Raw genomic sequence first — 15,327 nt, 5'->3', positions numbered from 1 at the left:
ATTTCTTTTTGATAGATTTTATTTCTTTCAGCAATTTAATATCTGGAGTTCATTTCTCATCCTATTAAGTGATAATCACTACAGGCCAGACTGTATCATTAGGTTTCCAGGAAGACTCCCCATTGCTCTTGGAAATTAATGGTCCCACCTGCTCTTGACAAATGAAAAACATCAGCAGTTTCATGCTTTTCACTAGTAGTAGTAGTAGCACACTGGTATGTTTTCATTTTGAAACTTTCATTAAATCACTGACTGGAAACAACTATAAGAAATGGAGCTGTTTTGAATTATGAGAACTACTAACATCTTTGGAATACCTAACATTCGATCTACACCTTAAGGGAAAAATACTTAATAAAAGATTTCATTTTTATTTCTAGAAATTTTTTAAACTAGATTTTTATTTATTGAAAAAACAGATACTATTGTGATTTCTCAGAACAGTGATGTGACTGTGCCTTAAAATCAAAGAATAATTATTGCAAATCAGATCTAGTTTTTCAGTAAATAAACAATACTTCTATCTTTTCCTTTATTTCACCTCTACTTTTTCTTGTAAGTAATGTTATATTTAATTACTTTTATATAAGTGTAATTAAATAAAATTTTCTGATTATTAAAATACACACATATGCACACAATATATATATAAAATCAATTTTGCATTGTACTGAACTACAATATTGAATAAGGTTTATTTTCAACTTTTTTATTTCTTTTTGTGGATGATAGATACCAAAGAAGCCTAATATATTTTCTAAGTACAGAAAAGTACTTAAATAGTACAGTAGATCGTGATGAGAATTGCATTGCTGTAAAAGTTGCACCACTGTTCACTGGCTGTAAAATATGTTTAAGCGTATTCCATTTAATAAGCATATAGGTAACATTTATCACAAATAGGTCACTTTAGCAGGAGGCAGAAGCAGAAATTTGTTCTGACGTATTTTTTAAATGACATTTGGATTTAAGGTTATTCCACATTTAAAGGAGTACCATTTGAGTGATTCATTGTGATGTACAGACTATATAACTATACCTCACTTTCAGATGCTTCCTGAATACTTACATTACATAAATAAATGTTTATCCTATTATTCTACATTGGTAGAAATCATTCTATAGACAACATTGCAAAACCTTATTATATGTCCCTGGCCTTTGAACCTCTTTGCAAAGAAACAGATCTTCCTGGAATTTTGCATAACACTATTAATTGTAGGGCATACTATACTTGATTGCTGATGTTTTGTTTTTTTCTTGCAGTTCTGATCTTCCGTGATAGTACATATCAGAAAGAGGTATATAAAGACAGATTTTCTTTTACCCTAATACAGCTTTCCATGATGTCAGTACAAAGAAACTGTATAGTGGGTTTAAAATGAGACAAAGAGATATCAAAAAGAGTGCAAAATTAAAGTTTGCAAAAATAAGAGTTTTATTTATTTACTTATTTTCCTTTTATTTCTGAAAGTATTGCTGTTGCTTCCAGTAGATACTGCTTGTTTTAGGGATTAGTAAGTCAAGGGAGAATGATTTGGTGTGCATTTAAAGACATACACAGGTTTCTTAAAAGTATAAAGAGCAAATTTTAAGTTATCATCTGCTCTAACATAGTATAAACAGTTATAAACTAACTTGGTACTGAGCACTTGCAGAGCTTGTAGGGTCACCAGAGACAAAAAAAACCAAACAAAAACAAACAAACAAAAAAAAAAAAAAAAAAAAAAAAAACCAAAAAAACATGAGGACATGTAGAGTGAACAAAAATATGTTTGGAAAAATATCTAAGATGAGTTTGGGGAAACATAAGGCAGTGATCAAGGATATAACCAGGAAAAGGACTGATGCATATGTGAAAGGAAGATCCTCATCAGGCTTCCTGGTTGTGGCTATGAGACAGAAAAAGAGAAACAGGCCAGTGTATAGAATGTAGTGTCATATACTACCCTGAGGGCTTGAGAGCAAACTGAAGGGAATATAACCAGAACTTAGGAGGGAGAGTCAAATGTAGATATAAATGAGGAAAAAATGTATGTCTGAGATTGGCTGAGATACTGAAGTGAAGGTTACACTATTAGTGCACAGATAGAAATGAAAGTATGGTACTCACAGTCATGAGAAAATACAAAGCCTTGGCAGAATATTAAAAGGAGGAAAAGGTACAAACAGCTTATTAAACTTGAGCTGATTATTTCCAGAATTGCTGTTTCAAGCTTAAAACATATGGGAACAATATCTTCGACAAATGCTCAACTCTTACAAGGCAGTTGCTAACCATGATAAAAAAGTCTGGAGACACATAAAAATAAATAAAATGCATCTTGCCAGTGTACAAATGGAGACTAAATTCAGTTTAATGTAAATATATCCATGGTGAAAGTTGAACTTTTTTAGTCTGTTTATTGCTATAAAATTGTCTTCAGTCTTAAGTTTTGGTTAGTGCTTAGCAAAACAAAAAAGGATAAGTTAACATATCCCATGAACATTTTTTAATACCACAGTGTTTCTGCAATCTGTTAAAAGATACATTACTAGGCAAGATTCCAAGATGCTGTAGTGTGATGGGATTCTGCTTCCATTTCTTGGCAAAGTTTCAAGTGTACTGGATAATGAATTTTGATACTGTCATATTTGTCAGTCTTAGAAACACTTTTAGTGACCAATATTTGAGACTGTATCAGAAACTTTTGCCTAGAAATGTTTCAGGTACTGGATGTTGCTCAGCCATATTCTCTGAAGTTGTGTATGTTTTCTTTATCCTCTATTCATTATTAAATCATTGGATTAGTATTTTTATCATTGTTTTCCAGCAAGCTTGTGCATGACAAAACTGTGTATGCAAAGCAAAATACTTTCGTTTTCAAAAAACACACTCAAATGTATTCAGGAGTAGTTTAAATTGAAAACAATTCTTATAATAATAATAAAATCCTCAGACAACTTGCTACAAATCTCATGAAAAAAATTCACAAAAAGACACTTATAGCATTAAGTATTGCAAGCTTACATACATTCATTTATTGGAATAACCTTCCAAAAGAAAAAAAAAAATCAAAGGTTTTATTATATTTTGCGTATATGTAAATGTGTTTGAGTGTACTTCTTGGACTGGTCCACTGACTGACCATATTGGGGATTTGTTGCAAGAGCGCTCTAATTTCCACAAAACCTGATTTTTTCCCCTGTAGAAAATAAGTTACAAGAGAAAATGGGAAGGAACTGGCACATGACTGATATATTCCTAACATGAAACTGGGGTGCGACCTGAAGGGACCTGAATCTGGTCTCCTAAAGAAAGAGAATTTTTGCTTATCTTGAACAAGGCACTGTACATTTACGACCTTCTCCTAACACAACTTTTGGTGCTTTGATGAGTAGTAATGACTGCTATGGTCCCTCAGTTCGACTTTCAGTGAAAAATAACATGTGATGTGAGTTTATATCCTAAGTGTAAGCATATGTATGCATGTGCATGCATTTATCTGTCTAACTATCTGTGTGGGTGCGTACATGTGTGTGCATAAATAAATATATATGTACAAAAATGCATAAGAGCCTTCAGATAATCCACTTTTCTGAAAACCTAAATTTTTATAGCAATATCTTGCATTTAGGAAGTTATTCCAATAACAGTAAATAAAATATAGAACAAATTTCTGGCTATCTGCTATAGTTCCTCCCCTTCTCAAAAAAAGGAGAGGGGGAAAATGCAAAGAACTGGATAACACTACATAACTTCTTCAATGATAAAAACCTTGTGTCACGCCACTGAATTGCTTAGGACTCATCAAACTAGGTTCTCAGGACTGAAAAAAGCAAAGGTTGGTTTCCATAAGTATGCAGAATTTTAGAGTTCTGTATGCTTTCTGTAAGTCCTGACTTCTGTATTATTGAGACATTGTAAATCACCTAGTCTCCTAGTAAGTGCGTATCTAGTAGTTTAGTGATAGTTTCCTGAGGAGAAAGATCCAATTAATTCCCATTGAAGTTACTTCTTGGTGGAATATGTGATCCTTAACATCCAGAAATTTGAGAAATTTGTCAAAATAGCTGCCATTGACTTTTCTGAATACATTAAATGGACTTACATAATTGTGCAGAAATAGAGGCCCTTGTGACTATTTTTCTAACATAAAAAATTGTGTCTTTCTGTGGATGACAACGACAAAATGTTTAATCTTTCCAGTTCTGTAACAAACATTTTGCATTCTCTTTCCACTATATATATATAATATATATATTTATATATATAATGTATTTTTATATATTTTTCCTTTCACAAGTATCAGAAACTAGTAAGGAATGCTGTCCCAATTTGTTATACTATCAACATACTTTTTTGTCATACATTGCCAAAGGCTTTTCTTTGATAGCTATCTGAGCCAGATTTTATCAACATCTTTTGGCTATCTAGACTGTTTATATATAATCACAGAATGGTTGATGTCGGAAGGGACCTCTGGAGATCACCTAGTCCAATGCTCCTGCTCAAGCAAGGTTACTTAAGGCCAGTTGCCCAGGCCTTTGTCCAGATGGTTTTTGAATATTTCCATGGACGGAGACTCTACAACCTCTTTGGGCAACATCCTCCAGTGCTCAGTCACCGTCACAGTAAAGTTTTTCTTCATATCCAGGTGGAACTTCTTGTGTTTCAGTTTGTGCCCATTGCCACTTGTCCTACTGGTGGTCACCAGAGGAAAGAATCTGGCCTCAGCCTCCTTACACCCTACTGCCAGATATTTATACACATTGATAAGATCCTCCTCAGTCCTCTCTTCTCCAGGCATTAAGAGAGAAAAGGCACTATCTCTCTGCCTTTTCTCATACTACAGATGTTCCAGTCCCTTCATCATCTTAGTAACCTTATGCCAGACTCAATCCAGTAACTCCATGTCAGTCTTGCTTTGGGGAACCCAGAGCTGGACTCAGAACTTCGGATGTGGCCTCACTAGGGCTGAGTACAGGAGGAGCATCACCTCCCTCAACCTGCTGGCTTCGCTCTGCCTAAGGCAGCCCAGGATACCATTGGCCTTTTTGGACACAAGGGCACTTTTCTGGCTTGTAGTCAACTTGTTGTCCACTAGTACTCCCATGTCCTTCTCTGCATAGCTGCTTTCCAGTTGGTCAGCCCCTACAACATAGTTATTAATATATATGTATATTAATACATTATTATATATTGTTACTATAACAATAATTATTTTATACATATTTATTAATGCACTCCACAGAGCTCTGGTCCATGATCATACTGCCTAGTAGCTGCCTGGAGTATACCTCAGTTCTTTCCCTAAGTTCCATTCACCTAATTTTAGTTTTATACGATACAAAAATCTACCAGTGAGACTAGTTTCTAGACATGCAATTTTTCTGCTGAGCCATGACTTGTATCTGCAAAGGACAGATGATTGAGTTTTAGGGGTCAGTAATAAATATTGACTCAAGACACCACTCAAAACCTGGGAGAATAAACTGCCTTTATACTTTTTTTATACTTATCCATTTGCAAATAGTGAATCAAAAAAAAGGTACTGAGGCAATAAGAAACTGATAACAGGAAAGTAAACAAAATTTGGTGTGATGGTCACATATGCCATTTCTAAAGTAAAGTAATAATCAGATAAAGACTGATTTTTTTGGTGACTCACTTCCCAAGATATTTATGTAACTTCTGCATCTTGTAGTAAAGCTGTTGTTGTAACTGTCAAACTACAGGGCTCTGTCACGTCTTGCTTGCTAGCAAGGTCTCATGCAGGCTGCAGCTGATCTGTAGTATTAGACTGCCCAGCACCCAATCCAAAGACCTGCACTTGGATTTTAGCGTTCTGTTTTTAGTTAAAGTAAGCAAACGCTGCTTACATAATTATATACAGTCTTTGCTGCCCAAAGACTTCTTAAACAGACTTTTATCAGTTTCCACACTTTTTCACCCTGAAAATGCATTTATTTTCCTCCTCATAAACACACTAAGACATATTTAGTCTGTCCAGAATTTTACTATATAAAGTTTTCAGCATAATGACACAGATTCCTTTTTAAATAAAAAATAGCCATTTGAACATTTTTTTTTTCTGATTAGGTTACCAGTGTTTTTCCCCTTTTGGCTGTCTCCTGAACTCTGACTTTATATATATATATGTATATATATATATATTTACACACACACACACACACACACACACACACACACACACACACATATATATCAGCCATCAGGCTTACTTATGATGAAAAAAGGCATTTCTAGGCTAGAGTTCTTCTGTTTTATCATACAACGAGATGAATTGCACAACAGAAGTGCTTATTTCTCTCCACTGACCGTAAAAGGAGCCTAGCTGCCTAACTGTAAAGCAGATGCCAACATGCTGATTTTTTCGAATTAGATAATATGATTCCAATACTGGTGATAGACATTTTTTTTTTCTTGAGTAAAACATGTAATGAAAAACAAAATATTAGATACACATATAAGCACTATATGTGGGAAGGATATGCCCTGGATTAGAAACCAGAGGTAAAGTCTTGTTATTTCGAGATTTGAACTGAACAGTATTCTGTTTTTATTGTCTTCTGCCCTGTTTTTCCTTTCTGTTTAGACCTAAGTTCCTCTGTGTCTTACTGTGCATTGTGCAGAATGGAAATCTGGCAATCTGTGCATACTGCAGCAGTAGGACACTATAAACAAAATTATATTGATGGAGATTCATTCAGTTTTGTGACAGCAACTGTAAGAAATTTGACTCACCATATTGATACTAAAAAAGAACAGAAAAAGCTAGCATTATGGCAGCACTAACAACTGCCTATTTCTGTGTAAAAACAGATTTCCCTCTTTCTTCTCTCACTTATCCTGCTTGTTATTAAAACTGATCACCCTAGGAGAGAGATGGGATCTTTCCCTCCTTCCTCATCCTGTGTCTGGGATATTCTTTTCCGTCCTTTCACCAAACAAGGTCCTCCCTCCCAGGGTATCCCCTCTAAAAGTTTTAGCTCTACTCAGTCACATCTGGTGCATTAATACTACTGGCTAGAAAAGGGGAATTCCAAAAGGAAGAGCGATCATCTTTCATCTTTATTCCCTTCTTTTCCACAATGTGGAGTGAACATCCCTTGCAAATAGCGCTAACTGGCATGTATCTGAGGAAGGCTAAGGCAGGAAAGCTTTCAAAAAAACTTGCATCTGCTTTCCAAACACTTCAGATGTGTATGTCTAATCTGGTGGAGGAATACTAATTAATTTACAAAATAATGAAGGATTTGCTCAGAACAAACTGAAGTACTTCAGAAAATAATGCCTGGAACATGCTATTCCTTCTTTATCTCTCACAAAATTGAGTGACTTACGAGAGGGAAAATTTTACTTCACCTAAGGCTAGAATTTTATCATGATATAAGCATGTACAGCTCTGTGTGCAGTAGCGGATTTTGAATGCATCGGGGATAAAGCACATTCATCTTCAAGCTTTAATTTTTAACTTTAAATGGAATTGGACTGCATGCTTGAGAATGTTTCCTGATTTTTTTTCCATTTTCTTTTTCCTTTTTTTTTTTGGGGGGGGGAGGGAGGGGAGATCTTTCAAAATCACTAGATCTTTTGAATCAGTGAAATCAGCTCTAGAACAAGGGAATTTCCATGACTTGGGGCATAGGAATCTTTCATAAAATTATTTTTATGCAGTTACCTGTCAAATTTATTTATTCCAAAACCAAATAGAGATTACTATTCCCTGTCCTGAAGGATTATCTAGAAATTTAGTCTGCTTTCTCATGTTTCATATTAGTCTTTTTGCAATACTAATCGTCAATCTCTTTACTTTTTGAAAATCTGTAGTAATTTTTTCTCTTCCATTTTACTTTTTCCTTATAGTCTAAAACAATAAAACAGAAGTACAATACATCTTTAAGCTATTCTTATCAGAACAAAATGTAGATCATTTCTACTAGTTGACTGTTTAAAAAATAGATGTATATGCCATTTGATTTTCTGTTCACTAGAAGGACTTTCTTTCTCCCTTCTTAACAAAAATTCTTTTCATCCTTTTCAGAAAGACAGTAAGAGTCTTTTTTAGAAACACTTGAAGCCCTCAATAGATGCTGATTTTTCCATAACATCTGCCATGTTCCTATTTTTCCATGCTGAACAGACATTTTTAAAAAGTAAATGCAGAGCAAAACAGATTTTGCTAAACCTTAAATAGCATTTTTATAAAACACTTTACCCTCAAAATTTAATATGAAAATTCATTATAGCACAGCTAGTTTAGCCCAATAATAGGAATTGTATTGTCATCTTCTATGATGGTTGGATAGAGATTATATCCCTGATTTAACCTTTAATATGCTTTAAAGTCAAATTTTAAACCAAAGTAAGGATATCATTATTGCTCATCTACTATTTAAATGGTATCAGTGCCCATTTAGCTCTCTAGGATACCAGGACAGTGAAATCATTATACTGTCACTTGCTTCTTGTAAGAGACACTCAACAATGACACACTGTGCTGTACATCATGGAGGCTTCTGTTACTCAAGAGGAAGTTTTGCCAAGAAATACATTAAAATACAAAAGTAATATTAATCAAAAACCTTGAATTAATTTTTTTCCATCTAAAATGTTGTGTCAGAAAATTATGTTTACAGAAAAAACTTGCTTTTCCCTCAAAAAAGTGACATCTTTCTATGAATAATTTCTCTGTTAATAACAAAAAGTCCCCTAAGCCTTCAAAAATCCAGCACTAAGATAACTGTTTTTCCTCATTGAAGCTGTCACAATACTTTGAAATACATTTCTTCCTACACATATTTTACTCACTGTTACATATTCCCACTCCTCTAAAAGTTATCATGACTTGATACCACACTTCACTTCTCATGATATGAGAAAGGCAAATAAAAAGTATGCTACTGATCACCACTGGAAAAGCTCATGGGCTTATCTCTGTCAAACAGGTCTAACTAAGACAACTGTTTTCTAATAGGAAATATGAAGTACAGAAGAATCCAAGAGTGCTCCATGAACTTAAGCCTCTCTTAAAGAAAACATTGATATTTTTATCAATATCATTGTTGTGAGAATACATTAAAAATCCTGAGGCACTCTTATGCTGACATACTACTCGCATATAGTTACCTCATGTAGAATATGTCATTTTTACTCAATTAATTAAAGATTAGAACAGTTTTGATTTTATACAAAATCATATTTCATTAACAGATCATTTAAATATCTTTGTGATATATTTTAATTATTCTAAAGAGCAGAGACAATATGATAAATAAAATAGGGACACAAAGGTTTCTTTGTTAATTTGAGAAAATATGCATTTTGCCAAACATAGTCAGAATAACTCAAATCCAGTGAAAGAAGCCTGTGATCTGAAAGCTTCAGTATCTCAGTTTTATTTCCTGTTAAATTCTAATTAATTGCTGAGGGGGGAAAAAGTTTTGTTCTAAGATTATGATGATGTTAGCCATTTTAACTGGCACATTTTAAAATAACACAAAGATAAAGAAAAAAAAAGAAATCTATATACTCAGTTGATGAATTCTCATCAAATTGCATTGTTCCCAACACTGAACTAAGCATATTTTAATAGTTCTATTAATACTACATTTTTTATTTTTTTCAGCATGTGCTTTATATGCTAGAACACAGCATTTATATGATAATGAAGTTATATTTAGTGTTTGTTTAACCTCAAGAATTTCTTCTCTCATTGATATCTACTCATGTAAAAATGTCTTAAATATGAGCCTGTTAGGTGGCTTTTCTTTCCTAATAATCTTTTTTTATATTGTTGTTATATTCCTGAAAGGAACATTGCAAAAAAATAAATAAAATTTTATAACAGGTAGCAAAATGTAGGAAATCTCATTTCTGTATCTCTTGAAAAAGGTAACAATTTTCAGGTTTGTCTCTACATTTCTAAAAGAAATTCTCTCCAAGCTAATTCTATTTTTGCACTACAGAAAAATTGCATTCATTTTCTTCCATCATTTCCATTTTAAACCAAACTTTTATCTCTAAATTCTTACTGTTCCTCACAGCTAATTTCTCCTTCCTTCTAGACAGTCCCTCAGTATATATCGTTCTACTGCTAGCTAGATGATTTGGCATCTAATTCTTAAGGGTTCACAGATCCCTGTCTCTTCCTAAGTTCCTACAGATCACCTCTGCTTTATTGTACTTATTGATAATTTCAAGACAGGTAAAACATGTTCTTCTGTCAGCATGACCGTAAACATCAAATATAACCATTGCTTCCCCTGTGGAGACAAGGAGCCTTTTTTTTTCCAACGTCCTTTGTTTTTTTCACAGATACTTTTGGCTGATCTCACATGGATGCTTTGGAAAAACAACGAGCTTCTTCCTGTCTCTGTGGAAGCATTAGGGAATCGTTAGCATGAGAATCAGAGTCCTAAGACCTAAACTGGGAAGTGCTTTATTCAGCTGAAGGTTGTTCTAAAATTCGTCCTTCATTAAGCGTGCACTCTTTGCAGATCAGTTAGCACACTTCACAGGTACTCGTTTATAGTTGCTGGATACTGAGAAAACAATAATATCATAATATGTAGTCTCCTCCAATAGTCATACATGTTATTTAATTATTGACCTGAAACATTAGTGTAAACTAAAACCAGCTGTATTATAAGCATCAAATTGGTGTAAACCTTGACTCAAAAAAGCATTGGACTTGTACTTATTTATCTCTATTTACTGTTTCAGAAAAAAGCTGGACTGCTATGATCCACAGATTCCTTTGAACTAAACAAAAATTTAGGAAGCAAATTAGAAGATTTATTTGTAAGATAAACATTAAACTATGAACAATTTATATTTAAAACAATTAGAATTATAAACCATGTCTGTGAAAATATCACAGTTCATTGAATCCAACATACAATTTCTCCTAAATAATTAATTGCAAAGTGGTACGAAGGAGAAATAACGTGACACAGTAAATTTGAAATGAACATTACCGCAAATGACAAAACTAAAAGAGTGAGCAGTATGCCACTAAGATCCTTTAAATCACAAATTCACGTTTGTTTCTCCTTTTTAAAGAAGAAACATGTTCCAGTGCAAGCTGGCATGCACATTTTGTTTTCTAGTTGTGCATTCTGAGTAAATGATTTGAAACACTTAGCTAACATAAAATGGTCACAACTCTACAAGATGAATTTTAACAAATACAACTACAAAGTAAAGTATTTCAAATGAAGAGGGTACACTGTGAAATGAGCTTTGGAAAGGAGTAAATCTTAGCAAGATAATCATGAATAACTTTCTAAGCATGAGCCCTATGGAATGCAAAATGAAATTCTGGCTATATAGAAAGTAGAATCAGCTAAATTATCTTGCACTTGTAGGAAGTATTGACAGGACAACTACCAAAGCAATGCATGTTGGTCTAGTATCTCCAGCTGTTGGAAAGATTGTCAAGAGGTGAAAGTGTAGCTTACTTAGGAAACAGAAAACAAGGTTGCTAGTTAAAATTTTACTACTGACTTATTAACCTTATTAAAGAGAAGCTGAACATTATTACAGCAGTATCGCAAAAATGCATGATATTAGTGTGTTATTTTTTGGAGTAGCTGACAAAGCACTGAAGAAATATGGGTTGAAGCTAAAGCAAATTCAGTTATGAATTAAGATGCACCTTCCTTTTTGTATCATTAAACATTGTATCAGCTGATTAGAGAGCTTGAAAAGTATTTAAAAACAAGCTGACTTTGCTCCTATACAAAAGTAAACTAATTTTTACTCAAATTTTGTAATCTCTGTATCACTTGGTCACAGTGGTCTGTTCAAATTATGCATCTTGATTCATCTTAGTCAGATAGTTCCTTCTAGGACAAATGGAAAATAGTATTTCTGGAAATTTCATTTGTATTAGCATAATGCTAACCCAGCTAAAGACAGTGCAGTTGTAAAAGATTGTTTCAGTGATTCAGACAGCAGACTAAAAGAATTACTTCAGATTTACCTCTGAGAAGAATTATCTCTGACTATATATACCCTGTGTTTTATCTTTACTTTTCTCCAGATCCACTTTTCCTTTCTTTCATCAGTATCAGTACTTTACCACAACTATATCTAACACACTAGATATGTTGGGCATATATATGTAATACTCTGTAATATATAAACCGCTCTTTCTGAAATGTATGATTGGTATGCTTTGCTAACATACCCAAGGTCAAACTGATCATAAGATAAAGCGTGCCTTTCTCACCTGAGACACATTGGTAAAGACCTCTCATTTTTGTAAGATTTTTTCTTTTTCCTTTCTTTGCAAACATCACTATGTCTGTCTTCTGGAAAATAATGAAACAACTAAATAAATAACTAATAGCAATAAAACATTAAATAATTTTATGCCTTTATGAAGACTCTGATATTTGTAGCAATCTATTCTTTTTGATATATGCAAGTTTATCTCCTATCATTAAATAGGCATGTGAGTAGCACAATCCATCATTTAGTAGCATTATTCATTTAGGCTGGGACAAATCATCCATATAGTTGTTCAGATACAGCTGTCTAAAATGCACAGCTCTACTGTGGAAGGAAATGTGTCCCATCTTTAAAGGCTAAAATATGTTAATCCAATTGCATTATTTAGGTTCAATACAAAGATATCACATATTCATAAACAACAGAATCAAATATTTATAAAATAGTTTATCTTGAATGGGACCTGTGGAGGTCATCTGGTTCAACATGATGATTAAAGTGGGGTTAACACCAGGGCAAATGGCTCCAAACCTTCTCCTGGCAAATTTCAAAGATCTCCAAGGATGAAGATTCCACATCCTCTCTGGCTAGGCTACAGATTTTTTTTACCATCCTCACTATGAAGGATTTTTCTTTACAGCTAACTGGAACCTCTCTTGCTGCAAATTTTAACTGTTGCTTTCTCTTCACTGTGCAGTGAAGAGATACTGTGCACTTCACTGTGCAGTTCAAAGAACAGTCCAGCTTTGGCTTCTTGATATTCCCATTAACTGAAGACAGCCACTAAATCCCTCTTTTAGCCTTTTCTTCATCATGCTGGAAAACCCAAACTCGCCCTGCCTCTCTTCATATAGCATATGCTCCAACCCCAAATCATGTTAGTTGCCCTCTGCTGCACTCACACATTCATCAACATCTTTTTTTCTATCGAGGGCCTCAAAATTAGTCATTGCACTTCAGGTGTGGTCTCACAAATACCAAATAGAGGGATATGATCACTTTTGTCTGCCTGCTAGCTATGCCCTTAAAAATGCAGCCCAGTAAATTATTGACCTTCATAACTGGAAGGACATATTGCTGACATACTCAACCTGATCTCCACACGGACACCCCTATCTTTTTCTGCAAAGCTGCTTTCTAGTTGGTCGGCAGCACTCAGCCTGATTTGCTTCAAGAGATACTCGAGTTTCAGGGGCAAGACTTTGTACCATACTTTGCTGAGGTTCTCAACAGCCCCTTTCTGTAGGCTGCTGAGAACACCCTGAAGGCAGCCCTCTTCTACAGCATACTGACTACTCCCCTCAGCTGAGGAGAGCTAGTGTTAGGTAATGTTTCTCTGGGCCTTTTGGCAGAACCTAGAATATGTCAAACAGTGAGGAATGCTTTCTGTTTGTTTCATTTTTAATGAGTTTAATATCTGAAAATACAGCTTGCAGGTGAGATGAGACATTTGGATGCTTCATCTTAAATCTTGCCTTAAATTCACACTCCTTCCAGCTTCATTTTATCCAAATGTTTCTGCTGTTTTATTATCTATTTGCTAACTGAGATGAAAACATCTTTCAACAGATAGTCTCTGGGAAAAGATGAGGGAAGCCTGAGAATGAAATATCTTCCTTGAGTAGCTTCCAGAAATACAGGTTCTTCATAAAACTATTTCCAGCTGTTGAATGGCATGTAGCTATCACTTTATTGTAGAGAGAAGGTCTGAAGCAGGAGAAAAGCTGTGCAGCCAAGTAGCTCTTGGATCCACCTTGTTCCATTTGTGCCAATAACTGCCTAGAACTCCCAAGCTGAGCACTGCAAGCACGCTGAAGCTGCTGATTTTATTTCTCCTTAATTCTGGTCACACTGTTACAAACTGTTATAAAAGTCTGCAGACATTTTCCCCTCTCATTATTCATGTTTGATGTTGTTTAACTTTCTTAGTTACATTTAGGTAAGAAATATGCATCAAAGAGGAAAAAAAATATACATTTTTGGTAGGTATGAACCAAATGTTAATATAGTTGTAATTGATTTATTCACAGAATTAACTTACTCCTTCCTCCATTTCCTCCAGTTTATTTAATCTGTTGTGCCTTTTGTGTTTATTTTACTCTGATTTTATTTATCTTACTTCCATCTTTTATTTTTATTTTTTTTTTGTATTTTTTTCTTGTTGCCAAGTGTAATTTTTGTATTTGTTATATGATTTTCTCTCAAACCTATAATCATAACTTGCTTTCTCTTACTCAGTCTGCTTGATGTTTGATAGCACATATATACCTGATATGGAGTATTTTAGAAGTTAGTAGCCATCATTCAGAGTCAAGGTAACAGAAAAATGCAGTTACTCTGAATTTCCATGAGCTCAGTCATCAAAGAGTAATGATATCACCAGATTTCTGATCTCAGATTATAAATTCCAGGGACTCTGTTTCTTAACTGCATTCTTTCTGCAGTTCTACATAACAAGTAGTGCACATTTCACAAGGTTATAAATTTGTTACCAGTATAATAGTGTCAATACAGAGAGACAGCAGGGAAGATTTTGCACATTTTAGAAAAATGCCCATTTTAGAAATATATAAGTCGAAATTTAAAGCTGAAATTAAGTATTCCCTGAAGTTGATTGTATCGACAGATACCCAAAGGAATTAACTGTTCAAGTCTCACTATAACCTGAATTTTAACTTCCCATTATGCCTTTAGAAATCTTTCCACATGCTCTTCATTTATGTTAAAACTTGATTCTTCTAAGACTATAATACCAGTTGTGACAAGAGCTATGGGACTTAAGTTTTGAGTGAGTTATAAGCATGGATATCATGTTTGTTCTTTAGTTGCAATGGTGGTATAGCGTGGTATCAGAGCTATGCACGGTGCACACTCTGCACATTTAAGTCATTAACTTCCTGGGTGTTCCAGGAAATCTGGACCAGTAATTTGTGTGGAAGAGCTAATGGACTGGCTTGAGACAGTAGACCAACTTGAAACTAGGGGACTGACTTCACAATTAGTTATCTGATGGCTTGTTACAAGAGCCTCCCAGGTGGGACTATCAGGCAGTTCTACAATTCCCTAGGCAGCTCCTGTTGTGTCCA

This window comes from Rhea pennata, chromosome 1 (genome assembly GCF_028389875.1).
Source record: "Rhea pennata isolate bPtePen1 chromosome 1, bPtePen1.pri, whole genome shotgun sequence".
NCBI lineage: Eukaryota > Metazoa > Chordata > Aves > Rheiformes > Rheidae > Rhea > Rhea pennata.
This window is presented reverse-complemented; position numbering follows the sequence as displayed.